The following is a 12,092-nucleotide window of genomic DNA, read 5'->3' on the forward strand; positions in this document are numbered from 1 at the left end:
ACTGTCTGACCTCACTGGGCCCATCCTCCCCGGGTTACACACTGTCTGATCTCACTGGGCCCATCCTCCCTGGGTTACACACTGTCTGATCTCACTGGGCCCATCCTCCCCGGGTTACACACTGTCTGATCTCACTAGGCCCATCCTCCCCGGGTTACACACTGTCTGATCTCACTGGGCCCATCCTCCCCGGGTTACACACTGTCTGATCTCACTGGGCCCATCCTCCCCAGGTTACACACTGTCTGATCTCACTGGGCCCATCCTCCCCGGGTTACACACTGTCTGATCTCACTGGGCCCATCCTCCCCGGGTTACACACTGTCTGATCTCACTGGGCCCATCCCCCCCGGGTTACACACTGTCTGATCTCACTGGGCCCATCCTCCCTGGGTTACACACTGTCTGATCTCACTGGGCCCATCCTCCCCGGGTTACACACTGTCTGATCACACTGGGCCCATCCTCCCCAGGTTACACACTGTCTGATCTCACTGGGCCCATCCTCCCCGGGTTACACACAATCTGATCTCACTGGGCCCATCCTCCCCGGGTTACACACTGTCTGATCTCACTGGGCCCATCCTCCCCGGGTTACACACCGTCTGATCTCACTGGGCCCATCCTCCCCAGGTTACACACTGTCTGATCTCACTGGGCCCATCCTCCCCGGGTTACATCCTGTCTGATCTCACTGGGCCCATCCTCCCCAGGTTACACACTGTCTGATCTCACTGGGCCCATCCTCCCCGGGTTACACACTGTCTGATCACACTGGGCCCATCCCCGGTTACACACTGTCTGATCTCACTGGGCCCATCCTCTCCGCGTTACACACTGTCTGATCTCACTGGGCCCATCCTCCCCAGGTTACACACTGTCTGATCTCACTGGGCCCATCCCCGGGTTACACACTGTCTGATCACACTGGGCCCATCCTCTCCGCGTTACACACTGTCTGATCTCACTGGGCCCATCCTCCCCGGGTTACACACTGTCTGATCTCACTGGGCCCATCCTCCCCGGGTTACACACTGTCTGATCTCACCGGGCCCATCCTCCCCGGGTTACACACTGTCTGATCTCACCAGGCCCATCCTCCCCGGGTTACACACTGTCTGATCTCACCGGGCCCATCCTCCCCGGGTTACACACTGTCTGATCTCACTGGGCCCATCCTCCCCGGGTTACACACTGTCTGATCTCACTGGGCCCATCCTCCCCGGGTTACACACTGTCTGATCTCAATGGGCCCATCCTCCCCGGGTTACACACTGTCTGATCACACTGGGCCCATCCTCCCCGGGTTACACACTGTCTGATCTCACTGGGCCCATCCTCCCCGGGTTACACACTGTCTGATCTCACTGGGCCCATCCTCCCCGGGTTACACACTGTCTGATCTCACTGGGCCCATCCTCCCCGGGTTACACACTGTCTGATCTCACTGGGCCCATCCTCCCCGGGTTACACACTGTCTGATCTCACTGGGCCCATCCTCCCCGGGTTACACACTGTCTGATCTCACTGGGCCCATCCTCCCCGGGTTACACACTGTCTGATCTCACTGGGCCCATCCCCCCCGGGTTACACACTGTCTGATCTCACTGGGCCCATCCTCCCCGGGTTACACACTGTCTGATCTCACTGGGCCCATCCTCCCCGGGTTACACACTGTCTGATCTCACTGGGCCCATCCTCCCCGGGTTACACACTGTCTGATCTCACGGGGCCCATCCTCCCCGGGTTACACACTGTCTGATCTCACTGGGCCCATCCTCCCCGAGTTACACACTGTCTGATCTCACTGGGCCCATCCTCCCCGGGTTACACACTGTCTGATCTCACTGGGCCCATCCTCCCCGGGTTACACACTGTCTGATCTCACTGGGCCCATCCTCCCCGGGTTTCAGACTGTCTGATCTCACTGGGCCCATCCTCCCCGGGTTTCAGACTGTCTGATCTCACTGGGCCCATCCTCCCCGGGTTTCAGACTGTCTGATCTCACTGGGCCCATCCTCCCCGGGTTACACACTGTCTGATCTCACTGGGCCCATCCTCCCCGGGTTACACACTGTCTGATCTCACTGGGCCCATCCTCCCCGGGTTACACACTGTCTGATCTCACTGGGCCCATCCTCCCCGGGTTACACACTGTCTGATCTCACTGGGCCCATCCTCCCCGGGTTACACACTGTCTGATCTCACTGGGCCCATCCTCCCCGGGTTACACACTGTCTGATCTCACTGGGCCCATCCTCCCCGGGTTACACACTGATCTCACTGGGCCCATCCTCCCCGGGTTACACACTGTCTGATCTCACTGGGCCCATCCTCCCCGGGTTACACACTGTCTGATCTCACTGGGCCCATCCTCCCCGGGTTACACACTGTCTGATCTCACTGGGCCCATCCTCCCCGGGTTACACACTGTCTGATCTCACTGGGCCCATCCTCCCCAGGTTACACACTGTCTGATCTCACTGGGCCCACCCTCCCCAGGTTACACACTGTCTGATCTCACTGGGCCCATCCTCCCCGGGTTACACACTGTCTGATCTCACTGGGCCCATCCTCCCCGGGTTACACACTGCCTGATCTCACTGGGCCCATCCTCCCCGGGTTACACACTGTCTGATCTCACTGGGCCCATCCTCCCCGGGTTACACACTGTCTGATCTCACTGGGCCCATCCTCCCCAGGTTACACACTGTCTGATCTCACTGGGCCCACCCTCCCCAGGTTACACACTGTCTGATCTCACTGGGCCCATCCTCCCCGGGTTACACACTGTCTGATCTCACTGGGCCCATCCTCCCCGGGTTACACACTGCCTGATCTCACTGGGCCCATCCTCCCCGGGTTACACACTGTCTGATCTCACTGGGCCCATCCTCCCCGGGTTACACACTGTCTGATCTCACTGGGCCCATCCTCCCCGGGTTACACACTGTCTGATCTCACTGGGCCCATCCTCCCCGGGTTACACACTGTCTGATCTCACTGGGCCCATCCTCCCCGGGTTACACACTGTCTGATCTCACTGGGCCCATCCTCCCCAGGTTAAACACTGTCTGATCTCACTGGGCCCACCCTCCCCAGGTTACACACTGTCTGATCTCACTGGGCCCATCCTCCCCGGGTTACACACTGTCTGATCTCACTGGGCCCATCCTCCCCGGGTTACACACTGTCTGATCTCACTGGGCCCATCCTCCCCGGGTTACACACTGTCTGATCTCACTGGGCCCATCCTCCCCGGGTTACACACTGTCTGATCTCACTGGGCCCATCCTCCCCGGGTTACACACTGTCTGATCTCACTGGGCCCACCCTCCCCAGGTTACACACTGTCTGATCTCACTGGGCCCATCCTCCCCGGGTTACACACTGTCTGATCTCACTGGGCCCATCCTCCCCGGGTTACACACTGTCTGATCTCACTGGGCCCATCCTCCCCGGGTTACACACTGTCTGATCTCACTGGGCCCATCCCCGGGTTACACAGTGTCTGATCTCACTGGGCCCATCCTCCCCGGGTTACACACTGTCTGATCTCACTGGGCCCATCCTCCCCAGGTTACACACTGTCTGATCTCACTGGGCCCATCCTCCCCGGGTTACACACTGTCTGATCTCACTGGGCCCATCCTCCCCGGGTTACACACTGTCTGATCTCACTGGGCCCACCCTCCCCAGGTTACACACTGTCTGATCTCACTGGGCCCATCCTCCCCGGGTTACACACTGTCTGATCTCACTGGGCCCATCCTCCCCGGGTTACACACTGTCTGATCTCACTGGGCCCATCCTCCCCGGGTTACACACTGTCTGATCTCACTGGGCCCATCCTCCCCGGGTTACACACTGTCTGATCTCACTGGGCCCATCCTCCCCGGGTTACACACTGTCTGATCTCACTGGGCCCATCCTCCCCGGGTTACACACTGTCTGATCTCACTGGGCCCATCCTCCCCAGGTTACACACTGTCTGATCTCACTGGGCCCATCCTCCCCGGGTTACACACTGTCTGATCTCACTGGGCCCATCCTCCCCAGGTTACACACTGTCTGATCTCACTGGGCCCATCCTCCCCGGGTTACACACTGTCTGATCTCACTGGGCCCATCCTCCCCGGGTTACACACTGTCTGATCTCACTGGGCCCATCCTCCCCGGGTTACACACTGTCTGATCTCACTGGGCCCATCCTCCCCAGGTTACACACTGTCTGATCTCACTGGGCCCACCCTCCCCAGGTTACACACTGTCTGATCTCACTGGGCCCATCCTCCCCGGGTTACACACTGTCTGATCTCACTGGGCCCATCCTCCCCGGGTTACACACTGTCTGATCTCACTGGGCCCATCCTCCCCAGGTTACACACTGTCTGATCTCACTGGGCCCATCCTCCCCGGGTTACACACTGTCTGATCTCACTGGGCCCATCCTCCCCAGGTTACACACTGTCTGATCTCACTGGGCCCATCCTCCCCGGGTTACACACTGTCTGATCTCACTGGGCCCATCCTCCCCGGGTTACACACTGTCTGATCTCACTGGGCCCATCCTCCCCGGGTTACACACTGTCTGATCTCACTGGGCCCATCCTCCCCGGGTTACACACTGTCTGATCTCACTGGGCCCATCCTCCCCGGGTTACACACTGTCTGATCTCACTGGGCCCATCCTCCCCGGGTTACACACTGTCTGATCTCACTGGGCCCATCCTCCCCAGGTTACACACTGTCTGATCTCACTGGGCCCATCCTCCCCGGGTTACACACTGTCTGATCTCACTGGGCCCATCCTCCCCAGGTTACACACTGTCTGATCTCACTGGGCCCATCCTCCCCGGGTTACACACTGTCTGATCTCACTGGGCCCATCCTCCCCGGGTTACACACTGTCTGATCTCACTGGGCCCATCCTCCCCGGGTTACACACTGTCTGATCTCACTGGGCCCATCCTCCCCAGGTTACACACTGTCTGATCTCACTGGGCCCACCCTCCCCAGGTTACACACTGTCTGATCTCACTGGGCCCATCCTCCCCGGGTTACACACTGTCTGATCTCACTGGGCCCATCCTCCCCGGGTTACACACTGTCTGATCTCACTGGGCCCATCCTCCCCAGGTTACACACTGTCTGATCTCACTGGGCCCATCCTCCCCGGGTTACACACTGTCTGATCTCACTGGGCCCATCCTCCCCAGGTTACACACTGTCTGATCTCACTGGGCCCATCCTCCCCGGGTTACACACTGTCTGATCTCACTGGGCCCATCCTCCCCGGGTTACACACTGTCTGATCTCACTGGGCCCATCCTCCCCGGGTTACACACTGTCTGATCTCACCGGGCCCATCCTCCCCAGGTTACACACTGTCTGATCTCACTGGGCCCACCCTCCCCGGGTTACACACTGTCTGATCTCACTAGGCCCATCCTCCCCGGGTTACACACTGTCTGATCTCACTGGGCCCATCCTCCCCGGGTTACACACTGTCTGATCTCACTGGGCCCATCCTCCCCGGGTTACACACTGTCTGATCTCACTGGGCCCATCCTCCCCGGGTTACACACTGTCTGATCTCACTGGACCCATCCTCCCCGGGTTACACACTGTCTGATCTCACTGGGCCCATCCTCCCCGGGTTACACACTGTCTGATCTCACTGGGCCCATCCTCCCCGGGTTACACACTGTCTGATCTCACTGGGCCCATCCTCCCCGGGTTACACACTGTCTGATCTCACTGGGCCCATCCTCCCCGGGTTACACACGGTCTGATCTCACTGGGCCCATCCTCCCCGGGTTACATCCTGTCTGATCTCACTGGGCCCATCCTCCCCGGGTTACACACTGTCTGATCTCACTGGGCCCATCCTCCCCAGGTTACACACTGTCTGATCTCACTGGGCCCATCCTCCCTGGGTTACACACTGTCTGATCTCACTGGGCCCATCCTCCCCGGGTTACACACTGTCTGATCTCACTGGGCCCATCCTCCCCGGGTTACACACTGTCTGATCTCACTGGGCCCATCCTCCCCGGGTTACACACTGTCTGATCTCACTGGGCCCATCCTCCCCGGGTTACACACTGTCTGATCTCACTGGGCCCATCCTCCCCGGGTTACACACTGTCTGATCTCACTGGGCCCATCCTCCCCGGGTTACACACTGTCTGATCTCACTGGGCCCATCCCCCCCGGGTTACACACTGTCTGATCTCACTGGGCCCATCCTCCCCGGGTTACACACTGTCTGATCTCACTGGGCCCATCCTCCCCGGGTTACACACTGTCTGATCTCACTGGGCCCATCCTCCCCGGGTTACACACTGTCTGATCTCACTGGGCCCATCCTCCCCGGGTTACACACTGTCTGATCTCACTGGGCCCATCCTCCCCGGGTTACACACTGTCTGATCTCACTGGGCCCATCCTCCCCGGGTTACACACTGTCTGATCTCACTGGGCCCATCCTCCCCGGGTTACACACTGTCTGATCTCACTGGGCCCATCCTCCCCGGGTTACACACTGTCTGATCTCACTGGGCCCCACACTCCGACCCTAGATTGCCTGAGAGAGGCCGGCGCTGCTGTAAATGCCGGAGATTCTCTGATCCACACTCACCGCACCATCCGCCGCTCCTCAGTCCCGCCGCCACTTTCTCTCCTTCCTCAAACCGGAGCCTCATCCGGGGACTGCGAGCAGCACCGAGCATGCGCACTGCGGCCACACAGCGCGCGCTTAAAGTCCCTCACGGAGTCCGTCTCTTCTATTGGCTGCGACTGGTAGATTGACAGCTTGCACCACCAATCGCAGCCCGCAACGCCTCGGTGTCCCGCCCACTATGTTGAAAGGCCGCCGCCTGCGCCGGGGTCACGTGGCTTCTGATCGGCCGTTCAACCACCGCAGCGCGCGGGTGACGTCATAGACCAGGTCCGTCCTCCCTCCCCCGGGTGGGCTGCGGATGTCCTTCCCCCGCTGGGCGGACTCCGCTCTAACTCTGTTCCTCCGGGCTGCGGCTGCAGCAGCCGCCGGCCCAGCCGAACCTTCTGATTGGCTGAAAACCCGCAAATCTCTGCCTCTGATTGGCGCGTTTTTCAATCCGCTCCAACCTCGGACACCAACGAAAAAGGCGGCTTATAGAATAAGAGCTCGTCTGTGAATCAGACTGGTTATTGTTAAAGTGATGGCCCTCTGTGGGACTGAATATTAACCAGTTATTAAAATCATTGCATCTGTGGGACTGAATATTAACCAGTTATTAAAATCATTGCATCTGTGGGACTGAATATTAACCAGTTATTGAAATCATTGCATCTGTGGGACTGAATATTAACCAGTTATTAAAATCATTGCATCTGTGGGACTGAATATTAACCAGTTATTGAAATCATTGCATCTGTGGGACTGAATATTAACCAGTTATTAAAATCATTGCATCTGTGGGACTGAATATTAACCAGTTATTACAATCATTGCATCTGTGGGACTGAATATTAACCAGTTATTAAAATCATTGCATCTGTGGGACTGAATATTAACCAGTTATTGAAATCATTGCAACTGTGGGATTGAATAATCATTTTGATTAAAATTATAGCGTCTGTGGGACTGAATAATCATTAAAATGGCATCTGTGAGACTGAATAATTAATTATTAAATTTGAATTATGGCAAATTGATCCTTTAAAATTACTGGTTCCTGAATTGACAGATTTAATTTCATTTTAGCTTTTCAGCAACCCGCTTATAAATGAGTGCTTTGTACAAAACAGGGCAGTGACAATGCATCATTTTGTTATATATTTGTTCAATTTCAATCTATTTTAAATTAACGATATACTGTATTACAAAAACACACCAGCAAAATCTGAACATACGACAAAAAAATGAAAGTGAGGTTCAAATAAAGAAAGGATGATAAAACATTTTAAAAAAGAGTTTCATTCTGTCCATATTTCAAATGTCATTAGTCAAATGAAAATAAATAGTCCCTTCTGGATCTCGTGAGTGGCTCTGAAAAGAGCCTTTGGGTTGAGTTTTTAAGGTGGGAGGAACGAGAGGCTTTATTTGCAGCTGCTGTATTTGGTGACTGCTTTCGTCCCCTCCGAGACGGCGTGCTTGGCCAGTTCCCCCGGGCAGCAGGAGGCGGACGGCGGTCTGGATCTCCCGGCCGGGAGGAGATGGTCTGGTGTTTGGTGTAATGGATCAGGCGGGAGGCCTCGCAGGACTCTGAGTGATTGATAGGGAATAAGGCGGACGTCAACCCTTTATATCAGAGGGGAGAAGAAGCTCTCCCGGTTTACCCTTACTGAAGTGCCAAACAACGGTCTGAATCCAAGAGGTTGAGGCTTATAACTCAAGGCTTTTATTAAGTAAGAACATAACATAATATAATATTAACACATAGCAACCATCATTCATCACCAACCCAGCCCTTATGAGTAAAACCCAGCTCTTATAAGTAAGACTCACGCTAATCCAGAGGGGCCGGGCTAGGGCAGAGCATTAGTGATTACACCTGTAAAACATTCCAGACATTAACAAGTACAACACAACAGCCAATACAAATGCCAGAACACAAATGCCAGAACACAGAGTTATTTCATCACATTCACCCCCTGCTATAGATTCAGTCTGTCAGGAGGTCTAATAGTCCTCTGGGAATGACGTAACTCTTGCTGAGGCTCCTCCCAGGGTACTAACTCCGGTTCATTCAAAGTCCCAGAATGATCAGTGTTTTCCACACTGAGAGTTTGTGTCTCTAAAGGTCCAATACCATGATTAAAAACTCTACTCTCAGAGTCAAACTCTTTTTGAGCTCCAGCAGGTGCAAGATCTTTAATAGAGACCGTATCCTCTCGCCCATCCGGATATTGAATATACGCATACTGGGGATTAGCATGGAGGAGTTGTACTTCCTCCACCAGTGGATCAGTCTTGTGGCCTCTCACATGTCTGCGCAACAGCACAGGGCCTGTGGTCGTCAACCATGTGGGTAACGATACTCCATTAGTAGCTTTTCTTGGAAAGCTAAACATCCTTTCATGAGGGGTGGCATTCGTCGCTGTACACAAAAGAGACCTTATGGAATGCAGCATGTCTGGAAGGACATCCTGCCAGCGAGAGGTCGGCAGGCCTCGCGACTTCAGAGACAATACGATAGCCTTCCACACTGTCGCATTTTCTTTCTCGACCTGACCATTACCATGATGGTTATAGCTGGTAGTTCTACTCGTTGCAATCCCTTTCGATAGCAAAAACTGTCGCAATTCTTCACTCATAAAGGAAGAACCCCTATCACTATGTATATAGTTAGGCATGCCAAACAAAGAAAACAGTTGGCAGAGGCATTTAATTACAACAGCACTGGTCACATCCGGACAGGGGATAACAAAAGGGAACCGAGAGTACTCGTCTATAATATTAAGAAAATAGACATTACGGTCACTCGATGGAAGGGGACCTTTAAAATCGAGACTCAAACGCTCAAATGGTCGAGTTGCTTTAATAAGATGAGCTGGCTCGGACGGCTTATAGAAGTGGGGTTTGCATTCAGCACATACACGACAGGTTCTGGTCATTGTCCGGACCTCCTCAATAGAGTAGTGTAGATTGTGGGACTTAATGAAGTGGTTCATTCTGGTAACCCCAGGGTGGCAGAGTGCGTCGTGGAGACTTTGAAGCTTATCTATACCTAGACTAGCACATACTCCTCGTGACAAAGCATCCGATGGCTCATTGAATACTCCAGGCCTGTACTGAATATCATAGTCATATGTTGACAGTTCTATTCGCCATCTTAAAATCTTATCATTTTTGATCTTGCCTCTCTGCTTAGTATTGAACATAAAGGCCACAGGTCGCTGGTCAGTAATGAGTGTAAAACGTCGGCCAGCGAGATAATGTCTCCAATACCTGACTGCTTCAATAATTGCCTGTGCCTCCTTTTCCACTGAAGAATGTCGAACTTCTGGTCCTTGCAATGTACGAGAGAAGAAAGCTACTGGTCTACCAGCTTGGTTAAGAGTTGCTGCCAACGCAAAATCAGATGCATCACTTTCCACTTGAAAAGGGAGCTTCTCATCCACGGCACATACCACTGCCTTCTCAATGTCCCGTTTGATATTAAAGAAAGCCTCCTGAGCTTCCGCCGATAGCGGAAAAGACATTGACTTAATGAGGTCGGACTTTATCTGAGTAGTTAGCCACCCACTGGGCATAGTACGAGAAGAATCCCAGACACCTTCTTAAAGCTTTTACAGTGTGAGGTAAAGGTAATTCCTTAAGTGGGCGTTGTGGCGTACCGATCACAGAAAGGACACAATCTGCTTTTCGGTCCGTAGACTATAAATCAGGCGTCATGCCTTTAAGAAGGATCACACCTTTAAGAAACTCGATCTGCAACATAGTTAAGCCCAGAGCAGGGGAGGAGCAGTCGAAGCTGTGGACTGATGAAAGGCAGTCGGACTTGGTGTAGTCTCTGACGCCATTTTTGTGTTCAACATGCAGTCTCAACAATTAAACCTTTTCTGTTGAACCTCTCCGAGTTCAGTATTTTTTGCTAGGAGTACGTAGACTCCTACAGCGTAATCTTTCAGGATCCGGCCCAATTACCCCATTCTCCACAACGCAACCAAGAATACACAAACATGTAGTATTGAAGGTACACTTGTTTTCGTTGTAGGTCAGGTTTAACCTCTTTGCAGTCTCTCGGAACTTCGCGAGATTTTGATCATACTCCCATTGGTCGCGCCCACGGATAGTAACATTGTCCAGGTACGGGAATGTTGCTTCCAATGCGTATTCATCCACCATACAATCCATCTCCCGTTGGAAGATGGATACCCCATTCATCACTACAAAGGGCACCCTAAGAAATTGGTACAGGTGCCCATTAGCTTCGAAGGCCGTATAAGGTCGGTCTTCTATTTTAATGGGGAGTTGATGGTAGGCAGACTTTAAATCAATGGTGGAGAACACGCGGTACTGAGCTATCTGGTTCACCATCTCAGAAATACGAGGCAAAGGATAGGCGTCTAATTGGGTATACAAGTTTATAGTCTGGCTATAATCGACCACAAGTCTTTTCTTTTCATTAGTTTTAACCACCACCACCTGGGCACACCACGGGCTATTACTGTGTTCGATGATTCCCTCCCGTTGAAGCCTTTCCACTTCCTCTTTTATAAATTTTTTATCTTCTGAACTATACCGTCGACTCTTAGTCGCTATAGGCCTACAATTAGGAGCAAGGTTCACGAACAAAGAAGGCGGACTTATTTTTAAAGTAGAAAGGCCGCAGACTGTGAGTGGAGGCTGGGATCCACCATACTTAAGGGTGACGCTCTCATGCTGACACTGGAAGTCCAAGCCTAAAATTAAGTTCACACACAACTGAGGTAATATGAGGAGTTTAAAGTCCTTATACTCCGTATCCTTAACGGTCAATGTGACTTTACAATATCCAGTTACCTCCGAAGTAAGGGACTTAGACGCCATCACGATTTCACTTCGAGTAGGATACACCTTCAATGAACAGGAGTTAACAAGGTTGGGGTGTATAAAACTTTCAGTACTGCCACAGTCTATCAAACACCCAGTAGGACGACCATTAATCTTGATGTCCATCATAGATTTCGACAAGGAACTCGGTATGGGCTGGTCAACCGTAACCGAGGCAACAGCAGAGAAAACATCGGGTACAGGATTACCCTTACACACTTTACTAAAATGTCCCCGTTTCTTACATTTAAAACAGGTAGCCTCTCTGGCTGGGCATCTTTGCCTGGGATGTTTAGATTGGCCACAAAAATAACACTTAGACCCATGGGGTACAGCCGCAACAATAGGATTAAGTGGAGGCTCCTTTGGTGTTATGGATGCCTCCATACTTGGAGCACACGAGGCTGAAAGAGACGCATGGGCAGATGCATACACTTCTAATGATCGAGCAGTAGCGACGACCATTTTTAAAACTAACGAGTCATTCTCGAGAAGTCTCTGTCTAATATAATTAGATCAGAGACCAGATATGAAAGAATCACGGATGGCTTCTTCCTGATACACTATG

At 53.0% G+C, this 12,092-nt stretch overlaps 1 pseudogene; it reads right to left on the reverse strand.

Annotated features, from left to right (window-relative positions):
- Nucleotides 1–8,514: 8,514 nt before the first annotated feature.
- The window catches only part of LOC147081795 (uncharacterized), a 28,156-nt pseudogene continuing 24,578 nt past the window's right edge, over nt 8,515–12,092 (reverse strand).

The sequence above is a fragment of the Somniosus microcephalus genome, unplaced genomic scaffold (assembly GCF_052327205.1).
Source record: "Somniosus microcephalus isolate GS21.2 unplaced genomic scaffold, FLI_Smic_1.0 scaffold368, whole genome shotgun sequence".
NCBI classification, from domain to species: domain Eukaryota; kingdom Metazoa; phylum Chordata; class Chondrichthyes; order Squaliformes; family Somniosidae; genus Somniosus; species Somniosus microcephalus.